Source organism: Pelodiscus sinensis, chromosome 4 (genome assembly GCF_052426305.1).
Source record: "Pelodiscus sinensis isolate ZL-2025 chromosome 4, ASM5242630v1, whole genome shotgun sequence".
NCBI classification, from domain to species: Eukaryota; Metazoa; Chordata; order Testudines; family Trionychidae; genus Pelodiscus; species Pelodiscus sinensis.
In genome coordinates, this window is record NC_143055.1 from 66976374 (window position 1) to 66987317 (window position 10944).

General features: G+C 39.3%; 1 long non-coding RNA gene across 5 annotated transcripts in view; it reads right to left on the reverse strand.

Annotated features, from left to right (window-relative positions):
- LOC149524530 (uncharacterized) overlaps positions 1–8221 on the reverse strand; it is an 84437-nt gene extending 76216 nt beyond the window's left edge. For 2 of the 5 annotated variants that reach the window (XR_016349424.1, XR_016349421.1), the window contains exons 1-2: positions 8101–8171; positions 1327–1445 (exon numbers count right to left, since the gene is read on the reverse strand). This is a non-coding gene — a long non-coding RNA (uncharacterized LOC149524530). Of the gene's footprint in view, positions 1–1326; positions 1446–8100 lie in introns of all 5 variants that reach the window. The other 3 variants (XR_016349423.1, XR_016349420.1, XR_016349422.1) reach the window with 2 other exon arrangements.
- Positions 8222–10944: the final 2723 nt, after the last annotated feature.

Sequence of the window (10944 nt, forward strand, 5' to 3'; positions counted from 1 at the left end):
CTAAATGCACTTATACCTAGAATTTTCAGAGTGTACTGATTAATTATATGTGCATGGCTCTGACAATGTTGTGTGCAATAAGCATGCACCATGCTTCACATGTCCTTACTTTGTGCTTGTAATTTTAGGTGGGTGAAAAAACTGTATTAATATCTGGCACATGGGCCATGGTAAACAAAATGTCTCATGAGCCACACAGAACCCCCATGGCCACATGTGGTTTGCAGGCTGCCCACCACTGAGAAAGCCTGTAATAGGGAACTATAATTCCATGTTAGTACCAAAATTCCCTTCCTAGAAGAGTATAGTCTTAAATTGATCAGTTTGAGATCACAATGATTAGTTATTTGATTTACAGCACTATATTAATTATGATTTCCAATATTTATTGTGAATTGATAAAAGTCTAATAAAGAACATACACTTAAAATGAAGTTTCAAGCTGTGATCAGATGTGAATCAGTAGAGTGTGATGAAGTAAACAGTCATCTCTAATATTAAGCTGAGGATACATTCCAGAATATTTGAACCAGAACATTTTTTTAAAAAACAGTGTAGAAGCAATTCCTCTTGCAAAGCTCTCATTTTCCAGTCAATGATATTGAGTCCAAGACTGCTCATCATTATGTGATTAGCATGTGAAGACATGTATTGTGGGAGTAATTCAGACAATTTGAAGGAACTGAAATCATTGTTTGTTAAAACAATTGCATGCAACACCAGTAATATCAATTATAATACTGAATTTAAGATTTCTAGAGACCATACATATTCAGAACAGCAGTTAAATGTGCCGAACTTTAACACGTGTATTATCCCCACTCAAGCAAAATTTTAAAATCATGCATGTGCTTAACTGTAGTCTTCAGATTAAATTGAAGCCCATGCTTTAGTTAATTCCTGAACCAGGGTCTACATTTGCAGAGAGAAAAATATACAGGGATAGTATAATCCGTGTGTAATGGTCCAAGTTCTGCTCTCACAGCACAATCAATCACTCTGGAGTAATTTGATAGCAATAAGTTACTAATTTTTTTTTTTTTTAAACACATCTGAAACTGAAAAGTGTAGGTTGGCAAAATTGAAATTTCTTCAATTCATAGGTTTTGCTAAATGTTAAAAATTCTGAAAGTCATTGATGTTTTTAAGCAGAAAAAAAGATTTTTTTGGTTTGAAATATTTAAGTTTTTCAAATTTCTTTAAATCAATTAAAATGCTTAAAATCTAAATCAAATCATTATTTGGGTCAAGAATTCTCACCTCCCCCTCCAGAATTGCTAATGAATCAAAAAGTCCATTAATCAAACTGCTTTACACTGGACTTACCCAGTCTTGAAATCCAGATGTTGTATGGCATCTCTATGGGCCAGTTAGGAACATAAGCATTGCCACAGCAGATTAGAAAAGAAGTCCATGCATCCAGGCATCTTGTCACTGACCAGCTGCTTCACAGAAAGATGCAAGCTCCTGTGAGTTAATGGTTGGCTTTATTCCCTGGAGCATAAGGTGTTTAATAGTGTTTGTGTTATGTTTTATTTATATATATATATATATATATAAAAAACATAACAGCACCCCCTTTAATGTTATTATTACTGACTTATTCTTTTTTTAAATCTTTTCATGCCTGGGGCCACTGTGGCAATGAGTTTACAGGTTAATTATACAATGTTAAAATTACTGTATTTTTCTAGTTTGCTACCATCAAATATCATTGGATGAGTTTAATTATGACAATGAATAAACATGAGTTGTTTAATTTCTCTGCTGTAAATACAACAGTCTCTATCTTTCAGTCTCTTCTGGCATAGCAGACTCTCCATGCCTCTAGCAAACGATTGTTACCCACTCTGAACCTCTTTCATTTTTACTTACTCTGGTCACTCATACCTCACTTGTCTGTCTTCCTCCCCCCCCCCCCAAAAAAAAGCCCCACACAAAAGAACAAAAACCTCAGACAAAAGTAATCCTTCTCTGTGGACCTACAGCATTAGAGAGTGGCAGTACTTTTAATTCCTTCTCTGCTAATGAAGGATTGTCATTTGTGACAAGGCAGACAACACAATAATCCTACCTCACTCTCCCAGGGGTTGGGGATGAATACTCTGTGGCTGTGTCTACACTGGGCCACTTATTCCGGAAAATCAGCCGCTTTTCCGGAATAAGCTGCGAGCTGTCTACACTGGCCCTTGAATTTCCGGAATAGCAACGATGCTCTACTGTACAAAATCAGCTGCTATTCCGGAAAAACTATTCTGCTCCCGCTCGGGCATAAGTCCTTATTCCGGAACACTGTTCCGGAAAAGGGCCAGTGTAGACAGCCCAGTAGTCTTTTCCGGAAAAAAGCCCCGATCGCGAAAATGACGATCGGGGCTCTTTTCCGGAAAAGCGCGTCTACATTGGCCACAGATGCTTTTCCGGAAAAAGGGCTTTTCCGGAAAAGCATCTGTGGCCAGTGTAGACGCTCTTTTCCGGAAAAGCTGAAAACGGAATGTATTCCGTTTTAAGCATTTCCGGAAATTCATGCCAGTGTAGACGTAGCCTGTTTGTAAAAGCCCTTAAAATTTAGACTGTCATATGAGCTAGGCATTGTTACCAGGTTTAAAACAGGAAACACTGTAATGGAGTTTTCCAAATAAAAATAGAAGTTTCAAAGTGACTTTGCTCAAGAATTCTATAGTAATTAAATGGAGAAGACTCTAGACACTTTATTAAAGGATAAAAATAATGATGACATGATCAGCCAAACACATCACAGGTAGTTTTAATTAAAACTATATAACAACTTGACAAACAAATTGAGGCAAGGAGTAATGAGTTTCAGACAGTAGCGGATGCAAAGACTTGAAGAAAACAGCTGATGAGAAGATAGATTATGGAATAAAAATAGGACACTGGACTTCAATTTCCTGATGAATTATTTTCAGTGCTTTAGCTAATTTTTCTGCTATAGTTAACCAAAGATTCTATATATGAACTTGCTACAGGTAGGCTGTAATTGTGGTCTCATTCTTGTAACCGTGAACAGCTTGTCTGAGGCTATCAATTTCAAAATCATTAGCTAATTGTTAGGAACTTTGACCTATGTGAACCTTACTACCCAAGAGCAGGTTGCCACAGATCCCACACAGTGAACATATTCAGAAGTCTTCTAGAATTTTTAGCTGAGCTCCATGTTGTCAGTTAGTTGGGGTTAATGTTTGTCTAGAATAAGATTAGGTGGCAGCATAAATTGCCACTGTTGAGTCATAAGAAAAATATGAAAACATAAGTAGAAGCTAGATGTGAGGAGACAGATGGAATAATGAACAAAAAAACAAACCACTTTAAATTGACACCACTCCCTGCTCTCACTGTGCTTGTTTAATAGCTGTAAATAAATTTCAGTGTGCCTTCATTAAAGTGAAGCCTAAAAAGCAGAGGTATTAACTGAGACCCCCTAGGGCCTACCTTTAAGAAGTACTCAACTACAATTGAAGCAGATGGATTTGTGAGCTCAGCACTTTTTTTGTTGGGGGGGGGGGGGGGGGGGGTGAGAAGAGAGAACAGGCCTTATTTGCCTCTAGTTGGGCACCTAACCATTGAGGCTCTTGAAATTACTTCTGTTGTCCTCAATTTTGTGCACCTCATTTCCTCATCTGTAAAGTGATGATAGTGTTGTTCCCTGTCTCCCAGAGAGGTTTTCAATATAAGTTAATTAATGTTTGGGAGATCCTCAGATGCTACAGTGAGCACCAGAGAAAAACCCAGGAGGAAATTAGTAATCCTGTATTCAGTACAGGATTTTGTTGGTATGCACTAGACAGTCTGGGACCACACACTGAATGATGATCAAACAAAATATTCAACAGCTGCTGTAATGCAATTCAGGGACTGCAGCAACCTATTCCTGCAGGGGGATCCATGCAGTCATGAAAGTTTTGATTCTATTCTTGTCCCTACTACCTGTCATTGTACTGTGCATACTTTAATTCCCCAGTGAATTACTAAATGCATAGTCCCTATGTACAAGACTGTACTTCACCTCTATCCCTCCCTGAACAAAGGAACCATGCCTATTTGATAAAGGGTATGTTAATGCAAATTTAAAATTCATGCCAGCAACATCAGCATGGGCACCACTTTAGTAAACTGTGGAATTAACACTTGTGCAGTGTGGTGTACCTTGTAGGCAAGCACTTTGAAAGTTTCATCATATAACAAGTTACAGGTGAAATATTACACATTACAAGAGAGTGACAGGTTAAAGAATGCAAACAATACCTTTTAAAACTGTCTTGTCTTATTTAATCACACCCCTATAGATTTCAAGGACCCATAGTAAAGGATTTGTAAGTACTTAATCTCAGTGGAGGTGAAAAGTTACCTTGCAAGCAGTCATTCATTATTAATCAAAAATTACTGATTATTACTAAAATACCACCTTCAGATTTACCTTTAGATGTTATGCTATGAAATAGAGTGAATTCTTGGTACTGTCAAGTTCAGAAAGACTTACTGCTTTCTTACAAGTATCAGAGGTAGCCGTGTTAGTCTATAAGCTACCACAGGATCTCTTGTTTATGCAGATTCAGACCAACAAATTTATTGGAGCATAAGCTTTCATGGGTAAAGACTCACTTCGTCAGATACATGCATCTGATCAAGTGGGTCTTTGCCCACAAAAGCTTATGCTCCAATAAATCTGTTAGTCTATAAGGTGACTTGTTACTTCTTACAGGCTACCCATTTACTTTAACAGCAAGCAATATTACCACAGCTATTTTCTCTGAACAGACCATAAGTATAACTTTTGTGACAGGAAAAATGGAGCAAGTAATTAAGGAAATCTGCAAACATTTGGAAGATAAGGTGATAGGGAACAGCCAGCATGGATTTGTAAAGAACAAGTCATGTCAAACCAATCTGATAGGTTAATGAGTCTTGTGGATAAGGGAGAAGCAGTGGACATGGTATATCTAGACTTTAGTAAGTCATTTGATAAGTTATTGCATGATATTCTTATCAATAAACTAGGCAAATATAAAACTTAGATGGGGCTTTGATAAGGTAGGTGCATAACTGCCTGGATAACCATTCTTGGAGAGTCGTTATACTTTTCCACTAGGGTTGTGAACCATTAATGAGTGTGGTTCCACGGAGGTCTGTTTTGGGACTGGTTCTGTTCAATATCTTCATCAACCATTTAAATATAGTCAGAGAGTACGCTTATTGAATTTGCGGAGGATACCAAGCTGGGAGGGGTTGCAACTGTTTTGGAGGACAGGGTCATAATCCAAAATCATCTGGACAAATTGGAGAAATGGTCCTAAGTAGAATAAGGACAAATGCAAAGTGCTCCACTTAGGAAGGAACAATCCATTTCACACATACAGAATGGGTAGTGACTGTCTAGGAAGGAGTAGGGCAAAAAGGGATCAGGGGTTATAGTGGATCACAAGCTAAATGAGTCAGCATGACACTTTTTTGACACACACACACACACACACACACACACACGATTCTAGGATGCATTAACGGGTGTATTGTGAGCAAGATATAAGAAGTCATTTTTTCTGCTCTACTCTGCGCTGATTAGGCCTCATTTGGAGGAGTAGTGTCCAGTTCTGGGCACCACATTTCAAGAAAGATTTGGAGAAGGTCCAGAGAAGAGCAACAAGAATGATTAAAGGTCTAGAGAACATGACCTATGAAGGAAGACTGAAAGACTTGGGTGTGTTTGATTTGGAAAAAGAAGATTGAGAGGGGACCTGAAAACCACTATCATGTATCTAAAAGGGTGTCACAAGGAAGGAGAAAACTTGTTCTTCCTGGCCTCTGAGGATAGAGCAAGACACAATGGGCTAAGACTGCAGCAAAGGAGGTTTAGGCTGGACATTAGGAAGAAGTTCCTAACTGTCAGGGTGGTTAAACACTGGAATAAATTGCCTAGGGAGGTTATGGAATCCCCATCTCTGGTGATATTTATGATTAGGTTAGATAAATGCCTATCAGGGATGGTCTAGAGAGTACTGGGAAGGACATGAGGCCAGGAGACTGGATTCAGTGACCTCTCAAGGTCCCTTCTAGTCCTAGTATTCTAAGATTGTGTTTTTGCTTTGAGAACTAAATTCAGGTTTGGCTCATGTTCAGAAATAAAGATTAACTGTCAGCCACACACTTGCCTGTCACCTATTACACAGCTTTCAAAAAAAAATCACTTATAGCGTAGCCATAACTGATTAAAATTACATAAGGAGCAGTATTGCTGAACTCTCTCGCTGTAATCAAGAGATAAGAGGACTAAAAAACCCCACTTTAAAGTAAGTGTACTTATAGTCACTCAGATGCTGAAGTGATGAAAGCGAGATGTTTTTAGATGAACATTTTAAGCAAATGAAAGCAAGTTCTGCTGAACTCTTAATATAAAAAATAATCCTATAACTACATAATTAACATTTTGTAGGTATTCTTTAAACTTGTTTACATGTGCTTATTTTAACTGAAGGACATAACACAAGTTGACTTGGGTGCTAAATGTTAATTTCTAACCAGTGCAAGGGTTATAATATTTGGCTTTTCAAGCACCCTTGATGCAAAGTCTCAAAGTTTCCAAGTCTCAACAGCTACATTCTCAGCAAGTTATGCCCTTTTAAATCAGTATCTGAATGTGATCTTTCTATCCTCATCCACACTAGAAGACAGTTAGAAGGGACTTATGAACCATCAGGAAGTGTGTGAAATGAACCAGCAATAGGGGAAGGACATACTTCAACAGAACATGCTGAGATGGAGACCCTTTGAGTAGTACAAGGACTATATAAAAAAGTTTAATACCACGAACAGCTGGCTTGAAACACGCACATGGTAAATAGTACATAATGCAAGGCAGCCTGATCATACATTATCAAAAGAATGTATCTATGCCTAGTTACTATAGCCCAGTAGCAGAGAATAAGCTGACAGGGAGAATGGATAGCAAAATGCCTTATAAGCATGATTGCATTAAGTCCGTCTCTCCTCATATGTAAACATTCCACACTCGTTTTACCCTTTGCATTTTGAGTAACGAAGCAGACACAAAAGACACTTGAGAATTGCCACCACACAATACAGAGGACGGTTCCTAGCACATAACCAAACTCTGTATATTCTCTAGCAGCATTTGGGCTGAAGTCAGTCACCTTATGCACTCTTCTACATGAAGTAGAAGGACTATCCAGGATCAAAGAATAGCAAACATTCTTAAAAATAAGTGCAAAATTACTACTGCAATGAGAAATGGGATCACTGAACACTATGTAATGGTTTTATTACAAACTGCTTCTTAAATGTGTTCTATTCCAGATGCAGCTGCATTTTAGTAATGGTTAAATACTAGTTTGTAATTTGCTAAGGGATCTTTTGGTATGAAAAATACTATATAAAAGAATGCTAGTAAGAGACTGGGCAAATGGGACTGCAAGGTGAGACAAAGGAGGTAAATGCATCTAGCATGCCTAAGAAATAAATACGGTAGTTAGGAATCCAAGCAGTCCAAAGATATTAAATACAGAAACATTTGGGAAGTAAGACTCTTAACCAACAGGCTCTGAAAGTATAGGTTACATTGATTTGAGACACACCATACAACCAACCAGGAAGCAAAGACATAGTAGTAGCATGGATAAACCAGTAGTATAAGGAAACTCTTGGGCTTCTAGCCAGTCAGCATACATCTAGAAACTGCATCTGAGTACAGAGAAACAGTGGGCTGGCCACTGGGTATTATGTAGCCAGAGAAACGAACTGGTGTATGCAAGTGACAAACTACAGTTACTACAAAGTCAACTATGAACTCTTTGATCTGAAAGTCGCCAACATTATTAATGCACAAATTAACACAAAATATTAAAGCCTATGGGAACTCAGTGGCTTGACTGACCTGTAGGTTAGGAAAAGAATTGTTAAAATGAGAATACACAAGGAAGAGTAAGGGTAAGCTCCCTGACTATAAGATCGCTCAAGATACAGAACTCTTCTCCCAGGGAAGCAGTAGAAGCCTTACCCCTTAAGGCATTACATCAAGATAACATGCTCTGAACTGTAGCTTCCAAAAAAAAAACCCCATTAAACTGATACCTTTCAGAACCATAAGGTAGCTTTCATATCCCTTTATACTTCTCTACCAGGGGAAAACACTCCAACTGCTGTGCTGTAATAGCTACTTATGAGCCAAAGAAAATAAGAGAACAGCTGGGTCCAGTTTTATAAACGATCTTGTTGAACTTAACTGAGGGGTGTAACAGTAACTTCAGTCACCTGTTGGCTGTTCAAAATCTGCTTGCAGTTATCCCCATCTCACTTTGGAAACTAGCAGGGATTATATCTAAAAAGTCACTACCAGATGAATTGAATGAGTACTTTTCTCATAACTTCCAGAAGTTTTATCATCTGAGGCTTTCCTGAGGCTTTTTTCTTCAGTAGAAGATTTATTTATGATGTTACATGATGATGAGTTTTAAAGATGTTTTCTATTTTTAATATCTCTTGATAGCTATTTGATTTAAAATAAAATCTTCACTGCTAAATGATTGTAGCTTTGTGAGTGTTAACTTACTCTACATAACAATTAATAAAATTTAAAACAAAAGTAGATTTGTACTTTTGTACACAATATGTACACATAGCGTTGTTTTTGTCTAGATAGTGATCAGATTCAGAATTTCTATGAAAAGTACCTAAGAAACAGAGAGATTGGTTAGTTAGTATTTTATTTTGGTCAATGGAAAAGGCAGTTTTTAAGTGAATGCATCATAAAATTTTTACAATATTTCTCTTTATTTGAAAACTAAATTTGATTCTGTATTTATGACTCTGATCAAGAAAAGAAAAATCCATGGAGATTGGTGAGATGTGCTCTGTACAGTGCTCTGTTTCAGCCCTGCCTTGCATTTTGTGTAGCTGCTTACATATGTGCAAAGTAGATGTAAAATGCTATCACATCAAAATTGTGGCATTTCATACCCACTTTTTGTAGGTGAAAATGGATGTATGATGTGTCCAGCAGGGGAGAATCAGACTTCAATTTGGTTCCCCAAAAGCCTTTGGGGGATGATATGATTCCAGCAAAATACACAACTTTGCTGTTCAGAGAACTCATTGAGGTGTGCTGGTTTTCCATTCTTTGCATTCTGGTTTTCCATTCTTAAAATATCCACTGACTTCAGATATATCACATGTAAGAGATCAGTTGATTTAATTTGAACACCAGAGGTCAGAATCTATTCTACAGCTGTCCTGTACCAAGTACAAATTGGAGCATGTGCACAAAGGTGGAATAATATTCATCTTTGCTCTATACTAATCCTCCTGTGACTCTGGGGGGAACAAATCCACAGGAGGAAAATGTAAATGTAGAGTAGCTGTCAATGGGCCAAAACTTCAGCAAGGGAGTATAGCAACATAGCGATGTCTCCACCACACCCCATTTCTATCATTCACACCTTTTATCCTGCTTTGAGAGCTGGTAGGATGGGGAGTGGCATTGGGGATGCTGCTAATTCTACGATACCAATGGCTTCAATGATGGATTTTGGTGGGGCTGATACACTAACTTTAAAGCCAGATCATGCCAGAAGTGCAGTGAAATGCAGCCACAATGCACCAGGGAATGTGACCTCAGAGCTGACAATTTGGAAATCAGTTACCAATAGATATTGACCATTATATTCACTACAAATTGTAGTAAAAACAATGGAGTGAGTTATTTTAATTAAAGCCGTTGACTCTGCTGAACTAAATGGGCCAATTTGAGACAAGTACATGACAAAGAGCCAGAAGAGAGAGCTATAACAGGCAGAGCCAAAAAAAAGGAGATGTAAAAAGGTAAAACAGGGCTGACCATATTTGTTGTGGTTATGTAGGGAGCTTTACTTATGTATACTCTGGAAGGTTCAATTTCCTATATGCAGAGTAGTATGCATTTTTCTGCCTAGTTAATGTTTATTTCTGATTCATGGGAAAAAAATTCACAAAGTTCCTGTGGGTATGTCTACACATCAAATAACAGCCGTTATTTCGAATTAACTTTAATAGCATCTACACAGGCAAACCACTATTTCAAAATAAATTTGAAATAGTGGAGTGCTTATTTTGAATTTGGTAAACCTCATTCTGTGAGGAATAACGCCAAAATCGAAATAGCTAAATCAAAATAAGTGCTGTGAAGATGCTTATTTCAAAATAGGGGGCCTCCAGCCCTTCCCAGGGTTCCCAGGTGGTCACTCTGGGCCAAACCAGGAAAACCCTTCTGCTCCCCCCTCCAGCCCCAGAGCCCTTAAAAGGGTAGAGTCTGTTTGGCCACAGGGCCTGTGCCAGCTCCAGGTCTGCCAGTCCAGAGCCTGCAGGCGCTGCCCCTGACCCAGTTGCCAGCATGAGCGAGCCAGCCAGTGCCAGCCAGCCCTTCACCGCTCCCTAGGAGCATTCTGGCAGCTCCCAGGAGCCTGTCAGGGGCCAGAAAAGGTGTGCTGGCCTTCCTGGTCCAGTGCAGAGATCAAGGACCTCATTGAGGTTTGGGGGGAATCCTCCAACATCCATGATCTCCACACTAGATGCAGGAATGCAGTCATCTACAAATGGATGACTGACAGCTTGGCCACCAAAGGCCACATGCGCACCCAGGAGCAGGTGCGCATGAAGATAAAGGAGATGAGGCAGGCCTATGCCAGGCCCACAGGGGGCAGCTCCCAACCAGGAGCAGACCCAGACCCCTTCCCCTACTTTGAGGCCCTCGACTGCATCTTGGGGGGCCAGATGGTCCATGCCTCCCAGGTGGTCATTGACCCAGGGGCAAAGGGCCCTGACCAGGGCACGGAGCAGGAGGAGGAGGAGGAGGAGGATGATAGCCAGGAGTCGCAGAAGCCTGGGGGGAGCGTGGCACTCACCCTGGCCCCCCGAGGCATACCAGCAGCACTGTCTTCTGAG